General features: G+C 38.8%; 1 protein-coding gene across 4 annotated transcripts in view; it reads left to right on the top strand.

Moving 5' to 3' along the window:
- Positions 1–2,519: 2,519 nt before the first annotated feature.
- The window catches only part of LOC129775055 (solute carrier family 22 member 21), a 119,396-nt gene continuing 103,314 nt past the window's right edge, over positions 2,520–18,601 (top strand). The window contains exon 1 of one of the 4 annotated variants that reach the window (XM_055779253.1): positions 2,520–2,535. The gene's annotated coding sequence lies outside the window, so the exon portion shown is untranslated. Of the gene's footprint in view, positions 2,536–2,576; positions 2,599–2,833; positions 2,850–3,073; positions 3,159–18,601 lie in introns of those variants that run through there. The other 3 variants (XM_055779249.1, XM_055779252.1, XM_055779251.1) reach the window with 3 other exon arrangements.

Here is an 18,601-nt window from a genome sequence, read left to right as displayed (position 1 = left end):
GAAAATTCTGGCTAGGTTCGCCTAGTTAAGAAGTGAGATAAGTCTGCCAAAAAAAAATATGGGTATCAAACGAAAGGGCTTGACTAGTAGAACATAGTTATTTGTAAGAATGCAAATCCAAATCCAAAAATCTGAGAAAAAACTCACAACTTTCTTCTTCTAGCATTGTATTATATTATTTTATTAAGAACAATGAAAGCGAATCACGTGAAAAGTCGGAGTTGGCAAATGTGATTTAGTTTATGACGATTATTTTCCCACAAAAGTGACATATGATCTTGATATGATATATTCACAGAATCTTCGCAATCGATCGAACAGAATATTCCATATTCTCCAATAAAATTGTAGTTATTCATCGTCATCGAATATAGTAAATAGAGCAAGTACGTTCCGTTGAATTTCATTTTTTATTATAATTGGCAACACTGTACAATTGGCTGAAAAATTCTTTGTATAAGTTTTCTAATGATTTCATTCGGATTCAACAGAAAAGTAGTCCTGAGTCGAACCCGAATTCTATATTGTCGTTGTCCGCTTATTGCTCTAGCGCACCGAGAGTTGAATTTGGGCCCCGCAAGAAACTCGACCGAATCGCGTTGGGCGACGAAAGTGTTAAGGGATTTTCCGTGAATTCATCAGTTTGGGCGACTGTTTACATATTCTAGGAGAGGTAAACAGTTATTTTGTTTGATTACATTGATCAATTCGCATTCGAAATTACTTTGGGGGCAAAATGGGCCACTTCCAATGTTTTGTTTACTGAGCTGATATTTAGACTCTAGACCCATATCACACTAGAAATGATCCCTTTTGATCCCTTATCTGGAAAAGTATTCCACTTCAACCAAAACCCAGCCTCATTATGCGAAGCGCTATGTGTTTCTAACCAAGTTTTTGTACGTATTAGAAAATTTCAATTACGAGTCTAGGTTAATAAACGCACCTTATTTGATACATGTACCTACTATATCGATAATAACGTACATGTTCATTTTACCACCACCAGGAGATCATTTTGACCGCGCACTGAAAATATGTTCGATTTGAGGATTTTTTTTATAGTAAAAATCCTTCAATATGTTGAACAACACTTAGTTAGGCTAGAATATTCTTTGAAAAACGGAGATTGTAGTGGAATGTGGACGCAGTAAAAGGGCATATTCCTCAGGATGTTCATTTTATTCATTACCCCTTCACATAAAACACAAATCAGTATTGGATTGGCTGGGGACGTGCACTTAAGCCTGCTTTCTTTAAGCAAAAAATAACTTAAGCCAATGTTCGACAACAATATTTAACGAAGAAAAGCGCGAACATAAATTTGTGTATTTTTGAAGGTCTGTATTACAGCGACCAGTATCAAGAATAATGAACCTCATTGACTTGCGGATTTTTTATTGTAATATTGTACTTTGAGGCAATAAAAACTTTATGTATTCTAATGCTTGTTTGAGCATCGCATCTCTCATTTCTATTACACTCGGCTCGATTCTGTCAATAAAAACATAAATATCAAATGTTTTTTTTTTAGATGCATGTAAAAAGGTATGACAAAAACGAAAGTGTACATTAATGTGCAAAATGATAAAAGATACCGAAGCCTCCATGAATTATTGCAGCTCTTTTTTTTTTCATTGGCCTTGAACTTTCGTCGTACTTGTTTGAGTGTTTTGCTACTGAACTAGAGAAATTAAAAAATAATGCACTGGGAGAACAGAGATAATCGCACTCAACATAAGCGTATCGAAACCCTGTTTTAATAGTGACTGTATCCAGGTCAGATTGTTTTTCGAGAATTAGGGTTGTCAATATCGAATGTAATTTATACGGTATGGCGTCACTATTCGGCAACAGGCGATAAATAGTTTTGAAAGATTGCTGTATATAATATTTGTTGATCTGCAAAGTTTGTATGAACACATATGTTTATAGCAAGTATTGTCTTATCACCAGGACAAAATTTCCGTTCCAAATTTATAGAACAGATGCTACAATGCGCACATGGAGACAATATATCAAAGGTAAAGAGAAGAGGTAAAGCTTCCAAATTGCAACTTCCAATATGGATATTTTCAATGTTCACTCGCGATGCTGTGATTTTCTAATGTCTATAATCATTATTAAATCAACGAATCAGTTGATTTTTTGAAAGCAGACATTCGCACTAGCATTTCCCTATTTAAATTATATTCAAACAGGAAAAAAAACAGCCGGAAGAATTATTTACAGATGGTGAACTACGTGATCCCCAATAATAATCATGATCATGAACATCATACTGACCGTTCACCGCTATCACATACTGTCCCCCTTTTTACATATAGACTGTTTCCCGGATTGCATTTTCAGCATCAAGTGTTAATCTACCCAACCAGTTTCATTTCAGATTGCGCCGCGATGCCATTTCGCGATTGGTTCTGTGTCAAAACTCTGTTCTGTTCAAAACTCGGGTTCATTAACATTTTATTAACGAATCAATATTAGTCATTTCGAGCGTTTCGTCTGTGTGTTCGCAGTTGTCGAGAAAAACACGTAATTGATAGCTGACAAACACTGGCCGAAGTTCGCCAATCGATGCGAGTTACTCTTCAGGCTGTAAATGAATTTTAATTACTGCAAGCAATTAAACTGTATCTGAGAATCGGCAATGCCCCCTCGGAGATTCCGGATACGAGATGAGATATGGTGGTCAACCATGAAGATGTCTTCCCTAGGGAGCAGTCGATGAGTGACAGTCAGTGGAGCGAGTGTCAAAGTGATTTGGTGTAGTCAACTGTCAAGTCCAATACTGCCAGTGACTAGAGCTAGCATCCTATAGTTCAAGTGCTAAATTAGTTTAATTATAAGTAATTGATTGCTTCTCCGCCAAGTTCATCGGTAGAATTTGCAACTCGTTTGGTGTAGAACTACATACCGTACGATTTTCTGTAGTGTTGCTCTGTGCTCTCGGAGCGTAAAGCGTATGTGAAATTTGCCCAACGAACTGAAATTATGGTTTCGTAATGTCGATCAACAACCACTTGACTTTCCCGGAAGCCTTTTTCCCGTCTACTCGCCAAGGCATTGTTTTAACGATGCTCCGAATATCGTATCTCGCAAACGTGCACATGCTTTTCTGCTAAGGTATCAAAGGCAATCAAGGCGAAATCTAAGGGGTAATTCAATCGCTTTAAGCACAATGATAAACACTCCCCCGTTTCGAATCTAAAACACGCAACTTAACCGTCACCCGCGAATCATACTACGCTACCTCCTGTGCTGATACCGAGGCGTAACGTTGTGGACGGACAAACTGACAGTGAAAAAGAGAAAAAAAAAAAGCAACAAGAACAGTGTTTGGTTCTGAAACAATCATCTCTGATTAAATTGTGGACATCCTGAGAACCCGGCAGTAGTGTTCTAAATTTGTGTTATGAAAAGTATCAACCACAACCATGGAGTCAACGATTAGGGTAACGATGTGTGATGGCGATGATAATCGCACTAGTCTTGCCTCGGGGACCAGCGACGTTGATTCAGATTGATGATGGGAATGATCATGTGGATTGTTGGGTGTGTGTGTGTAGTGGACAATTGCCACTGATTTGCGAGCCTCAGTGGATTGGGAAAATAACTTCGAACAGCTTGGTGTAGCATATAATATCGATAACAACCATCGTTAGAATCACATTCGAAAATTGTACTTGTGCGTTGTTTCGTTGAAAGCAGTAAAAAATTACTGACCTATATCATGATTTGTTCTAAGTTTTTATTTATGCGTTTTTTTATTTATGTTTTTGGGTGTTTTACATCTTATTCAGCATGGTTTTCCGCGATGTCTGCTTGCTAATTCTGCAGCGTCGCGAGCATTGGTACCGAATTTTGTATATATCGGAGAGTGTTGAACGAATCTTAACCATCAATAGGTAGATGTGTGTTCCTTTTCTTTTTCCTTTTCCTTTTCCTTTTCCTTTTCCTTTTCCTTTTATGTTCATCTGTTGCTGACATGCAACGCAGTCGTCATTACTTAGAAGGTCAACGGGATTCCTCCAGAGTAACCATCGAAGAGTAAAGCGGACAAACCTCCTCTGTATGGCCTCAATTCGTTTTACTGCATTACTTAAAACGGCGTCCAAACTATATTGCTCAGTAGTTTGGGTGGTATTTCAACAATTTTAAGGGTACTAATGAACAATATAAAGTTTTCAAATATGTTATGTCTCTGAAATTCCTTGTACACGATATAAAAAATAATTTGAGAAAGGGCTTCGCTGGTGACATATGTGGTCTATTCAAAAAGTACCGCTACTTTTACGTGGGTTGCGTATTTTCGATATTCGATTTTCGATTTTTTGTGGCGTTATGTTGGTACAGATCTCGTTCGACACGTTGATGTTACGTGCCGGATAAGCACAGAGAGAAAAACACATAATTCAATTCACATTATTTATTATCCACTTTATTTTAAACACAACAAAGTACGAAACAAAACACTTCACAATAACACTTATGTATATGAAAAGTAATTCAGGATAATATTTCAATCATACTTTTCGAGATAAAGGGGTGGCCGCTTCACTGAAATGGCTATAACTCTGTAAATTCGAGAAGTTCTTTCTAGGGAATATTCTAGAATATCTAAACTTAAGAATCATGAAGATTTTTTTTTAATTAAAAAAAAAATTCTCGACAAGAAATGAGGTGTTCCAGCACATAAAACAGGGAAATTCGAAACCCTCAGGGAAAATTCCAGATTTTGAAGAAAGGTTGAATATAGCCGCAAGCGGTGCACTCAGGATATCTACATTCTGTCCAAAATGTACCGGGAATTTGTAATTTTGAATCTTTCCGCTGAACGTTTTATTTGTTTTGACGTAGGACTACGTCTTTCATTTCTATACCGGGGTGTAAGTTCAAAGATTCAAAAGCGAGAGAGTGACGCTGGACTGCAAGGTTTCGAACGTTAGTACCTCTTTACTGGCTGAATGGAGTAGTATAATAATCACTTAATCCGAAAGATAAAATGTCAACGAGTTATATGATTGTCACTTATTGGTCCAAAAAATCGTTTCAATAGCTTGAAAATTGCTTTAAAAGCAAGCTATTGAAGTAATAAAAATCTAGCTTATTGATGATGATTGGTGATCGCAATGTGTTCCCGAACATGGACGCAAAATCTAGGCACCTGGAGAAACCGTCATTGCGAATACATGCAAGCTGTGATTTTTTTTGTTTGGGAAACCATAGCGAGCACATGGAGGCGTGAGTACTTTTACTCGCATCAGTTTCTGTTCTGCTTTCGCATGGAACAGTCACGAAAAATTGTTTGCGTGTGAATGCGTCTGAGCGGAGGAATATTCGCACCCATTTCCGCATTCGACTTGATGTTCCTGTGATGCAATCCATTAGCATCAGTTTCTGTTCTGCTTTCGCATGGAACAGTCGCGAAAAATTGCTTGCGTGTGAATGCCTCCGATCGAAGGAATATTCGCACCCATTTACGCATTCGACTTGGTGTTCCCGTGATGCAATCCAATAGCATCAGCTTCTGTTCTGCTTTCGCATGGAACAGTCATGAAAAATTGCCACATCACTAAAAACGAAATGAATTTTATGCAAGGTTATATGCACTTTATTTCGTTTTCGCCTTCAGTTTCTATTCTGCGCATGGAATGATCATGAAAAATCTCGTGTTATTCTCACAAAAAACTAGAATGAATCACGTATCGAACATCTTCAGTTGCTTTTACAAGGCCACTCGAATTTCATCGATTTGTTTCGGGACCACCAACAAGTTCGAAAGAATTGAATTTAATGTTAATAACAATTCCATACTTATACTCATCCACCCACACACTAAAACGAAAAACTTTCAGCAATCTTTCAAACTATTCATTCATTCATTAATTAAGAATTGATTCAGATGCAATTTCAAATAAATGATTACCGAGCCAACGATAGTCCTACGTCTACCTTACGGTTGTGTCACAGATATAACCCACTTCTTGTTTTTTTAAGTTGGGAATACTGTCAGGGGTTTTGATGTCAATTTTGATCGCGATCTGTCATTTAGTTAGTTTACAGCGTCATTAAGAACAAGTTAACTTTTTTGCTCGATAATTTTTGATATGATGTTGTCCATTCGGAATTCCTTCCCAAGGGCCAAACGATAAATAAAGAGTGGCGTTATAAGGCGTTTATATAGAAAATTCATCGCAAACGGACAGGTTTGTGAAAAGATAACACTTGGATTTTGAATCACGTTAATGCACCACGATAATTGTGAATGATTCTTTGACCAAACATGGAATTAATGTGAGTGAACAAGCACCGTACTCTCCAGATATGACCCCGTCTTACTTTTTCCTATTTCCGAAACTCAAAGTAGCACTCCGTGGGACCAGTGAACTGAAGGTAATTCAGGAATACAGCTATAAAAAGTGTTTGGATGATTGAATATTCGTTGGAAAAAGTGTATTGCGTCAGAAGGGGTCTATTTTGGAGGCGGTAATATAAATTTAGATGATAAATAAAGCATTTTATTTAAAACACAAATTCCCGGTTATACAGGGTGCGGCAGCATAACTTCCTATTTTCAAAACTCAATAAAAACTATTGTATGCATAGGAAAATATTTATTTATTTTTTATAATGTAGGTACATAAGTTTTTATTTACATTGTTTTGAAGATCAAATCTGTTAGGTGACGTCCCCCATTCTCCATACATTGCGTAAACCAATTTCTGGCGTTTGTCACGACTCTTGTTAGCATAGCAGGTGTTATGTTGGCAATTCTTCTTGGATGTTGGTCTTCAAATCTTGTAGGGTTCTTGGACGGTTCACATAAACACGGGATTTCAAAAAACACCATAGAAAAAAATTACAAGGGGACAGATCGGGAAAGTGTGCCGGGCATTCCAAATCGCCTCTAATTGAAATAAGGCGCTCTGGAAAGTGTTCCCTCAAAACAGCCATCGATGCTCTTAAAGTGTGTGCTGTTGCACCGTCTTGTTGGAACCAAGTGTCCCCCAAATCCAAATTTTCAAGCCGTGGGAAAAAAAATTGTAGCATGTTTACATACCGGTATGAATTCACTGTCACTGTAACCTCATTTTCCTCAAGAAACCTGGGACCAATAATTCCAGCTGAGGAAATTGCACACCACACTGTGACTTTGGGTGAATGCAAAGGCTTTTGATGTAATTCTCGAGGGTTGGTGTCAGCTCAGTAGCGCATGTTTTGTTTGTTAACCGACCCACACAAATGAAAATGGGCTTAATCGCCCTGAACTGCACCTCCGGAAAATGACTGCTCGTCTTTTTTTGGCGGAGAAGTTAGCTAATGTCGCCGTATGTTATGAAAACATTTTTCTCATCGGAGACTTTAATACTGATTTGCTGCGACCTAGTAACAAACGCACATTTTTCGAGTCAACGCTCCGTACCTTCTCTCTGTCATCCGTGAGCGACGAACCAACATTCTTTCATGGTGGAGGATGCTCGCAGCTTGATCTCTTCCTAACCAACAACAACGAAAAGGTTTTGCGATTTGGACAGGTCAGCTTTCCCGGGCTGTCTCAGCACGATTTAATTTATGCATCAGTTGATTTTGACGTCATACGGCCCCCTACTCAGCGTACATATAGAGACTACGTGGATTTTAATGCGCACGCATTGGAATACGAAATTCTGTCCATCCCCTGGAACCAATTCTACGCGATGGAATGTCCGTCCGATTCCATGGAATTCTTCAACGCACACATCAAAAGTGTACACGATGTGTGTATCCCTCTTCGTGTCAGCGCAAGTCGTCGGCGGTACAACCCGTGGTTCACTGATAGTGTACGTCAGTTCCTGCTTGAGCGTGACTTGGCGTACAAAGATTGGCTGCAAGCACCCTCACATTCGAAGGATGTCAAGCGGCAGAGATACAACATGTTGTGGAATCGTGCCAACATGAAAATTACTCAAGCTAAACGACAGTACCTAAATCGTTTTTAAGACAGCAGAATACCGTCAAAAACATTTTGGAGCGGGTAAAGAGTCTTGGAATAGGCAAGGATAAACAGTCGCGGCCTTGTGAGTTCGATCCAGATGATGTAAATCGTACATTCGCTGCAAACTTTACGAGCAATACCAATCGAGAAGCAATATCTTCGAGACCAGCACCACCATCGTTGTATAGTTTCTCTTTTCGACCTGTACGCTACTGGGAAGTCGTGAACGCCATCTGGGATATCAAGCGTTAATCCGTGGGGATGGACGGCTTGCCGATCAACTTCTTGAAGATCATCCTGCCGTTAGTTGTGCAACATATTAAACATTTATTCAACATGTTTATCCGAAGTTCCACCTTCTCTGATCCCTGGAAACATGCGAAAGTTTTGCTATTGAAGAAAAAAAGTACATTTGAACGATATCACCTATCTACGACCTATTAGCGTACTTTGTGCGCTGTCAAAAGCTTTCGAGAAACTCCTAAAACACCAGATGACCAACTACATAGAAGGAAATGATTTACTGACTGACTGCCAGGCCGGTTTCCGTAAAGGACAAAGCATCAAAACCGCAGTTCTTCGAGTGTACAACGACTTGGGTACAATCATTGATAAAAAAGGTGCTGATATACTTTTCTCGTCTTTTCTAAGGCTTTCGATACTATACCACATAGCAAATTGCTTCGTAAATTAACTTCCCAGTTTAACTTCTCGTCTACTGCCGTAAACCTGGTGGAATCATACCTGCGTGGAAGAAGACAGACAGTTTTTTGTGGTGATCGCTGCTCAAGCAGTGTCGAAGTGTCGTCCGGAGTACCTCAGGGCTCAGTTCTCGGTCCTCTGCTTTTCTGTTGCCATATTAACGACCTACCGACGGTGCTTGCATACTGCTCCATCCAGACTTACGCTGATACGTTGGTAGAATTGGTCCATGTTATCGTGATTTAATCAGGATGGTGAATACTGATCTTGAACGAGTTTCGAATTGGTCGCGACGGAATGAACTCCAAGTGAATCCAGCTAAGAGCAAAGCACTTTTCATAACAAGCCGACGTCGCAGAGCTGGAGGCTCTGTTCCCACCGAGACTGGACTAAAAATGGATGGCCAGAGTATCGAATTCTCGGAAAGTGCCAAAAACCTAGGATTTATCTTTCAAAGTGATTTCCAATGGGTCGGCCTCATAATTCAGCAATGTGGAAAGATCTATGCTAGTCTCCGAATGCTTTACAGTTGTACCCACACTGTACCGACTGCCACCAGACTGAAACTTTTTAACTCTCTGATCCTGTCACATTTTTTGTTTGGCGATGTCTTCATGTCCGTCCCAGCGCAACCTCTTTCGACCGGCTACGTGTTGCACTAAATTGCTGTGTGAGATACGTATATGGACTGAGCCGCTTTGATCACGTGAGTCATCTGCAACAGAACCTGATTGGGTGTCCTCTACAAAACTTTTACGCGCACCGATCATGCGTCTTCTTGTGGAATATATTAAAGACACAGACTCCTGGCATACTTCATCGAAAACTGATTCAAACCAAGGCGCTTGTATAAATGTATAACAGGTGAAGCAACATCATCACTTCAATGAGAAGGGTATTACGGTTTGTGGAGCGGGGGTTGTTTGTTTTGTTATTGCTAGGATACGCCATTTTTGTATTTTCACATGCGAGAGTAGTGGATGAACTATATGAGAATGAAATTCTACAAATCATCCCGTCTTTTTCACATAAATTCGCGAAAGCCGAACAAAGTAGGCATCGTTCGAATAAGCGTCGCAGCAGTTTGTAGAGAGCCGCCGGCAGCGTTCTGATGCCATATTGGAATTACCGACAGTAATTCCAATATGGCTGAAAGTGCATTTCATATGATTGTTTCACCTGGTATATATAGAGGCGCCTTGATTCAAACTAGTGGGCGACGTTTGCAGAACCTTGTGATACCATCCAAAAACACGGCATGCTATGCTAATTCATTGTTCGTTTGAGGTGTGGTAAACTGGAACTCGTTACCGTCCGCTGTGCAGCGTTCCCCCTCGGAAGCAATTTTTAAGAGTGGCTGCATCAACTTTTGGAACCGAATAAATTGAATTTATTTAAAATAGAAGAGTAAAGAATAGGTTACATTATAATTATATCTGTACCAATTTCAAAACCGGAGGTAGCAAATTTTCAAAAAGATTCACATCTTACGCTACTGGACAATAAATAAACAAACAAACAAACAATATCTTTGACCAATAGAATTTTTTTCCATTTAAAAATCGTCGAGCAAAAAAAAAGTTTACGCTGTAAACAAACTAAATGACAGATTGCGCTCAAAATTGACGTTAAGACCACTGAAAATAGTACTAACTTAAAAAAAAGAGAAAATGTTCAGCGGGAAGATTTAAAATTGCAATCTGAAATCTCTAAACAAAAAGCCAAGTGGAAAACGGACCTCCGTGTTTCAGCGATGATCAAAAGGATGAAGAAACAGGTACAGGTAATGAATTAGAGAGACTTTAAACTCAGAGAGTTCATTCGTCTCTTGCCCTTGAGGGCGGGAAATTTAACTGAAGGAAAACTAAGAAAACTATTGCAAAAATCGTTATTCTCGCTCGACTCAGTCCTAGTAACCGCTATGGATGTATGTCGTATCGCCGCACCCTACACGGCTCTGGGGCCAAAAACACAACCAAACAAATGGAGCAGGGAAAAAGCCCCTTTTAGTGTGCTTGACGAGCTCGCTTCTAAAAAGGGCGTAAAAAACCTGCTCATCTTTTGCTGAAATTAGAAGAGAAAACAAACGTAGTTTTATCAGTATAGGTAGATTTAGTAATTTGACATTAGATCTGATCGAATAAACCTGTATCCTTTAGGAACTCGATGGTCCTTTTTTGCTCGACGGCGTCGTCCGATAGTGCTGTCCTTATGGTGTCTGCAACCGTGAGTCTTCGCCATCAATCCCACTGAGTGAAATGGAGGACAACTCCCGGCCTTTCGAGAAAATATAATATTAGACTAGGAACCGCCGCTCACCCTACCATCTCCAAAATAAGGTGAGAGTCGGTTTCCGGTCCTACGATTATGAAAGTTATTTAAAGAAATAATCCGATTAAATATAATATGAATAAGTGAAAGCCTGAAGACCGCCCTCCGTCCCATCCCTCCTTGAGTAAGGCGGAAGGTGGCTCCAGGTCTTTCGATTTATGAATTATTTTATGAAAAGTATGGTAAATAGTATCAAGAGATCGAGGGCTGGAGCCGCCGTCCATCCTACCTCCCTCAAAAATAAGGTGGACGGCAACTCCGGGCCGTTCGGTTTAACTAAAATAATATTGATTGATATAAAAATGCTGCAGATCAAAGGTTAAAATTATGTAATAGAAGGAATAATTTATTTGTTTTTATTATTACCCTTTGGAGGGCTGGAAACTTTCCTGGTGTGTGTGTTATTTGTGTTAGTGTTATTTTTATTTGGAGTGGAGTGGTATAGAGTGTTAGCATGTGATTGTTGATTGTTGTTATGTGGGTGTTTATTGTTGGTGTGTGTGTGTGTGTGTTGTTTCTTTCATTTATTTGATTTGTTTGTTCGTTCCTTGTCCGTTTCCGTTGGACTTCTTTGGTTTGCTTGTTTTCCTCATCAGAAGACTTGAGATTAGGAATGGGTAGATTTGCTGGATTTGTTCTTCAGTCTAGGATCATTTTTGGAAACTTTGGCAATTGATTTGTTGCCAGGTGGGGTGGGTTTGTTTGAATGGTTGGATTGGTTGGAGGTTTTAGTTTTGGATGCGGTGGTTGGTTGGAATGAAGTGGATGGTTGGGGGGAAGTGGATGGTTGGAAGGAAGTGGATGGTTTGGATTCGTTGGCTGGTTGGGTTGAGTTGGGTCCTATTGGATTCTTTTCCTCTAAAAATTTCCTCTTCTGATGATTTGAATTCATCTGAGGTTGACCTTTTGTTTGTATTTTTCCTCTTGTTGGAGGGGGTAGTTTCAATTTCCATAGAAATTTCTGGGTCGGATTCTGAATCTGACGAGGAGGTGCTGAGTTCCGATTCCTGTGGATTACTGGACGGGATTGGAACTGCTTTTTCTGAAGAAGTTTGCTTAGCCTGATTGCAGTTGCATTTGCATTGAGAACAACCAGTATTCTGGAGTTTGACTAGTCTTTCTTGAAGCTTACTAGCAAAGGAAGGACCATTTTTGTTCTCAAAAATGGATTTAGCTTCCTTGTATGACACACCTTGGTCAATTCGGATTCTGGTGATGTTATCCTCTGCGATCCACGCTGGGCACATCCTACTGGTAGAGGCGTGATTTCCCTTGCAGTTCACACAAGAGGCAGGTGCATTGCAGATAAAATTTTTAATTTTGTCCTTATCATTACTATTTGTGTTAAGTTCAGGGTGGGCTACACCGCAGTTACGACAGAGTTGGATTTTTTTGGCGCACTTTTTGGAAGTGTGGCCGAAAGCGAAGCATCCGAAGCATTGCATCGGGTTTGGGTAGAAGTTTCTTGTTGAAGCACGGAGGAATCCGAAGTTAATTGCTTCAGGGATAACTGTTCCGTTAATGGTGAGGATCATGGTTGAAGTAGGAACTCTTTCCTTCAAGACTGGGTCAAATCGTAAAATTTTTTTAACGCCGATCACATTTTGGTCGGCTAGTTCAGATAGGAGGAGGTCTTCGTTTAAGAACATTACGTCACGACAGGACACAACGCATTTGCGTTGGTTCAAGGTGGGATGGTATAAAATTTCAATGGGTGTTTCGTCGATCAGCGACTTTGTACCCAGAAGCAATTGAACGAGTTTTTCATCTCGTAGATGTAGCGCATATTGAAGGCGATTTTTATCGTCGCGTTGAGGTTTAGCGTCTTTAAATTCCGTACCGATCACTCCTTGGATTGATTTGGAAACGGTGAAAGGATTCGATGGGAGAATGTTACCTTCAGTGGCTCTCAACAGTAATATTTGCAAGTTGCCACCAAAAGGATCAGCCCATCTGGGCAAGGTACGAGTGGTGGTAACACCTCTGTAAATATTGGTTGGCCTTCCGGCGCCGGAGCTGCTGGAAGCCATGATCGGGGCCTGGCTATATCGAAATACAGCCAGGCGCGGAAAAATATTCACGAACCAAAGTAGACTATACGACGTGCGACGGGGGACGAAAACGGCGGAGGACGGTAACGGCGGGGGACAATGCCAACGCAGTTACAAGAACAAACACCGAAATCACTTGGCGGAAAAACACTATTTTTAAAAACACTTGGAAAAAATCACTTTTTAAATGTCAGTTAAATTAAAATCAATTTGGGATATGTAGTAAAATTTTTTTTTTTTTTTTCTAACCTATACCCTATGGGCGTCCTATTTCTCACTAGCTCCTGGTATTAATAAAGGTTTGGTCACTCACCGATCGTGTTGAAGAACCACTCCTAATACACCACCAAATGGTAGTGGGGTAGCGGGGAAGGGACCGGATACCGCCGACGGCAGGGCAATCGCCGCAGCGGTTCGAAGCGACGAAGCGATGAAAACCTCTTTTCACACCTCCTGAGTTGCTGGTGGTTGAAGCAGAAATTGCGCCAAAATCGCGCGTCACTGGCAGGAAAAACGTTGTTGATGAGACGGGCGCAAACAGCGGGACACGCAAGGGGCAGTGAAAACTGCCGGTCAAAGTGGCCAATCCGACCGAACCAACTTCCTGAATGGCCGTTGGGGGCTTCTCGGCTGCTTCCTCCTTTCCTGATGTCCGGACAACTGTTGCTAAAAGAAACGCTATATTTAGGACCGAACACAGCTTTGAAAAAAGCTTTGCATCCGGTTGTAGGAGAAAACTTTTATTTCTATGATTCTCTTTTAGAATGGCGCTAAAAACATAACCGTTGCGGTCGAGTGTCAGTAGCACCATGATGAAGAAACGATTACGTCAATAAAATGGATACGAAGCATAGGGGTCGAACGGTATCAAAATGTCTCGGTTGTGATAGTTTGGGAAGCCATAAGAACAAAAGAAAGATTTACATTTTCATCCATTGATAGGGACGTGGAAATTGCAATACGTATTCAAAGGTCATTTGCTTTCATGTTTCAGTGTTTTGCGGTGACATCTGGGACGAATGCCGATCATACGAGCGTTTCGATATGATTTCTAAGGTTTTTGCAGGCCGTTGTTAAAGACGAAGGCAAATGATTAGAACTGTACTGAATACATTGTAACAATGTAACTTGAGTTTTATAACATAATTAATTATGTACCACCTGCGCAAATAAAGTAAAAAATAGGAAGCTTGAAATCAACGAAGAACATCCATGAGAAAGTTCAGGTAATAGCACAAATAAGCAAGCAGGTCCTTGTGGTGCCCTCCCAGAGAATATGGAAATATAATTAAAACTCCATGAGACCTTTAAGATTCGACAGTTGAACAAGCAGACACGTGTATTACAACATTGGAAAAAAAACAATTTTCTGGACTATACATGTATGCATGTACATTAAAGTGCCGAGGGATGTATGGGACAAAGTGACCTTGGATATTTCAAACGGGACTTGAAAATGTTGATTTCTATGAAAAACTACCCTGAATACCCTCAATCGGACTTTAATTACTAGTGTTGTACAACCGTCCGTTTTTGGAAAGTTTAGAGAAAACCGAAAAATCACCCAAAGGTGGAGTGAAAGAAAAGGAAGGGATTTTCTTGCCAAAAATCGACACTGGACTGGGAGTCGTTTTTCGGAATACGAATAAAACGTATGGTTTGGGGTGCCGTGGAAAATCGTCATATCGATTTCTCATACGGGACTTCCTGCGAAATGTTGATTTGCACGATAAAATACCCTATGAAAAAAAAACTCATTCAGACTTCATTTACTAGTGTCGCAGACGTTGGAATTTGAGTTTCTTGAAAACCTAAAAATCACCGGAAATCGGGGTTTTCAAAAAAAATTGTTTGAATGTCTTATAATTGCATGAATCGTCGATATTTACTGTTACCTCAAAAACATTTTTTTAGAAATTCGGTCATTTTCCATCCGAAATGTTCGATTTTTTTTAGATAACTGTAAATCTTGACGTTTCATGCAATTTTAAGACATTTGCAATTAAATTTTGTTATAATCATAAAAAGTCATTTGATTACGTTGAGTTTTGTAATTCTTTTTTTTTCTTCTTTCAGTTGTGAAAACTGTAAAATATTGACAATGGCTGAATCAAAAAGGCAAATTCGAAAGCATAATCTTGTTTTAATACCTTATTTTAATAAAAGGTATTAAAGTTTTCTGGAAAAAATCCAATTTTTACCTTTATTATCATATTTTATACTGGCATAGTTGCCAACCTTACAGTTTTTCCTGTATATTGCCAGTTTTTTTAAGTATGCCAGCAAAACAGCCAAAGGCATAAAATCTCCAGTTTTTTTATATTTATATTTTTTCATTACAGTTGTGAAATTCCTACTCAGTTCCACTAACATCAAAGACCTTTATGGCGATTATCGCTTTCTCTATCTATATCGGTAAATATTTAGTATAAGGATGTATGGTGTTTTCTCACTAATTTGCCTCCCTTTTTATTGATATTCAGATCGATCAGGAAAATTATGTCAGTTCGGAAAATGTTTATGTAGGTGCTGCTATTGAAATATTGGTCAATTAATCTTTGTCAGTATTGTCATATGTGAATTTTTACATAATACAACGTCGTAGCTGATTTCAAAACCAATTCCATTAAGTATCACATTACACTCTGCAATTAAGCTCTCAAACGTCCAATTTCAATAATCCATGGCGATAATTGATCCAACTATTGCCATAGAAAGGAAGCATATGTAAATTGTTCTCCTTCTTCAAAGTCTTCCAAATATTTGCGATCGAAATGATATCCAGTAAATCGAAAATGATTTAAGGGAGATCGGAAATATGAATTTTACAGACTCCACTGTAAACGAACGCTATGATGCTTCTTTTTGGGGTAAAATTTTATCCCAAACTGACAACAAATAATTTCAACATTCTATATTTGGCCACATTTCTCAGCAACCGTTGAACGATTGTTTTCTGTGCACAATTCGAACGAATCTAAAACTAAGAAGTAGAACAGGAAGGAAGAAGTATGCGAGGCCTTCTAGCCTTAAAAATATATGTAGAAATAAAGAACAATGAAGAATAATAAATAAAAGTCAGGATAAGTTAGAATGAAACTAAATAAAAAACAGACTTGATTGAGATTATCGAACCTAACTCCTCTACGAAACTCTGGTTTTCGGCTTCAATAGAGACAGACCATACAAGAAGAAATTTTGTAGGACATTCTGCCGATGGAGCTAATAATATGACAAGTCCTGAGAAATCATTAGGAGATTTATTCACACTAAAATGCGTTTGCCATAGTGTGGTCCTGTGTGCATCATATGTATGTATGGAAGAAGCGAGCAGCTGTGTAAGGATATCTACTTCTATTTAAGCTGTAGTCCTCTACGTTCTTTAAGTTTGCTGAAATTTAAACTCCCTCGGAATTAAAACCACAGAAAATGCTGCATCCGTCAGCCACGTGGTAGCTTCCATTAGAAAGTGTTATCAAACGTATATTGGAACAGTACGAATCGCTCCGAATTTATTTTGGAAGATCGATCTATCATCAATGACCCTCCAAAGATTTTTTTATTTAACTATTTAATTTTTTCTCTACGCATGATGAACAATATCACCAGATTATTTCAAGCGAAAGTCCGAAGTTATTTACTTTGCATTCGAGCATTTCACGATTATTCGGGAGACTTTTGGATAATTTTTTTAAGGCAGGCTATTTGAAAAATATAACCAATCTGAACAACGTGCAGTACGATCAGGAAAATTATGTCAGTTTTGATAATGTTTACGTAAGTTCCGCGACTAATTTTTGTTTGTATGTCAAATTTTAGATAACGCCGTAGCTGAATTTAAGACTGGTTTGATAAGTTTTTATATTGCACTATGCAATCAAGTTCTGAAATGATTTAATTTCAACGATCCTTTGATCATCAGCATGACGATAATTGATCCTACTAATTAGAATGTTCCCCTTCTACAAATCCTTCAACATATTTATAATCGAAATTATATTCAAGATATCTTTAATGAATTTAGGGACAACTGAAACCTGGATTTTGCTGACTTCACTGTAAAAGAAAACAATGATGTGTATTTCTTTTGGGATAAAATTGTGTCAGTCAGGATCGTTTAGAATGACAGTAAATGTAAAACAATAGTATAATGTTAAAATGTATGATCACAAACAGGATGAGGAAAATTAAAAATGCTACGGTACTTACGCATTGACACCACCGGAGCCCAATTTTTCATGAGTTTATTTTTTCGCAATCAAATTTATTCTGATGTTACTGTAACGGGAGGCAAAATCCCCATCAAACAAGGGTAATAAACCAAGGTGGCTCCAACATTGGCCTCAGGATAAATTTAATTACGAATAAATAAACTTATAATGAAAATTACGTTCCGGTAGCGTTCATACGTTGTTGTGCACCCGTGGCCGAGTGGTTAGCGTCTCACATTATCATGCCGGGTGTTCGGGTTCGATTCCCGTTCTGGCCGGGGGATTTTTCGTCAGAGAAATTTCCTTCGACTTGCACTGTGGTCACGCGTATTCTAGAGTTTGCCTCTCGGAATACATTCAAGGCGCAGGGACATTCCGCAGGGAACGTTAACGCCATTCAAGAAGAAGAAGCGTTTATACGTAAGAAGCAATGTTACCTACTGACACTGTCACTGCTAATAAAAGCAAAATTGTGAAAAAATAAAATTCAGTTCTTCCAATTTTTTACAGTTTTTTCTAAAATTTTCCAGTGTTTTTTCCAATTTATTCAGCTTTTTAAAAAAAAATTGTTGGCATCCCTGGTCACTGATGACTGACGCGGCCTGAACGGAAAGCTCGGTGTCAGTCATCGATGACTGACATGGTACTCAACGTGTTAATCAAGTCCCGTTTGAAAATTTGAGATGGCCATTTTCATTGGCACTCTAATGTACATAGTACATTGTAATTAGGTATTGAATATTACAAATGTTCAATTGTTTATCGGGATCATATTCAAATTACAATAAGTATTCCATAGTGGTAATTCATTCTCAAAAAGTGCTCTAGATTTAGTTTGGAGATGAAAAAGTTTTTATCAAAAAACGTTTTTTTAATAAAAACATTTTGCGATGTTTGGACAATAAGATGTCAAGTACATTACCTTGGATAAAATATGTATGCAAATATGCTTCATTGGTTAACATTTTCACACCCACAAAGTTTCATTTAATTTTGAAAGAATGTTGTCAATCCCATAGACAAGTACGAATCCAACATATGACCATATCATCGATTCATACATTAACGGTTTTCATTGTTTGCACTCCTCAGTTATTTAATTATGTATAAGTTCTATGAGAACTTGACAAATTTCTGTACCTCATACCTATAGAGAAACTTCTTCCCGGCAGTATTTTTTTGGACTCATCATGAAATTATAATTAGGATTCCTTCCGACAAACAGGAAACTCACGTGGTCTTCCTGCCGACAGCACTAATAAGAGACCATCCGCAAATAGTGTGCAATCTATGTTTGCATAGAAAAATCACTCATTGCAGCTAATTCA

This window comes from Toxorhynchites rutilus, chromosome 3 (assembly GCF_029784135.1).
Source record: "Toxorhynchites rutilus septentrionalis strain SRP chromosome 3, ASM2978413v1, whole genome shotgun sequence".
NCBI lineage: Eukaryota > Metazoa > Arthropoda > Insecta > Diptera > Culicidae > Toxorhynchites > Toxorhynchites rutilus.
The sequence above is the reverse complement of the archived record's forward strand: the minus strand, read 5'-3'. Positions and strand labels throughout refer to the sequence as shown.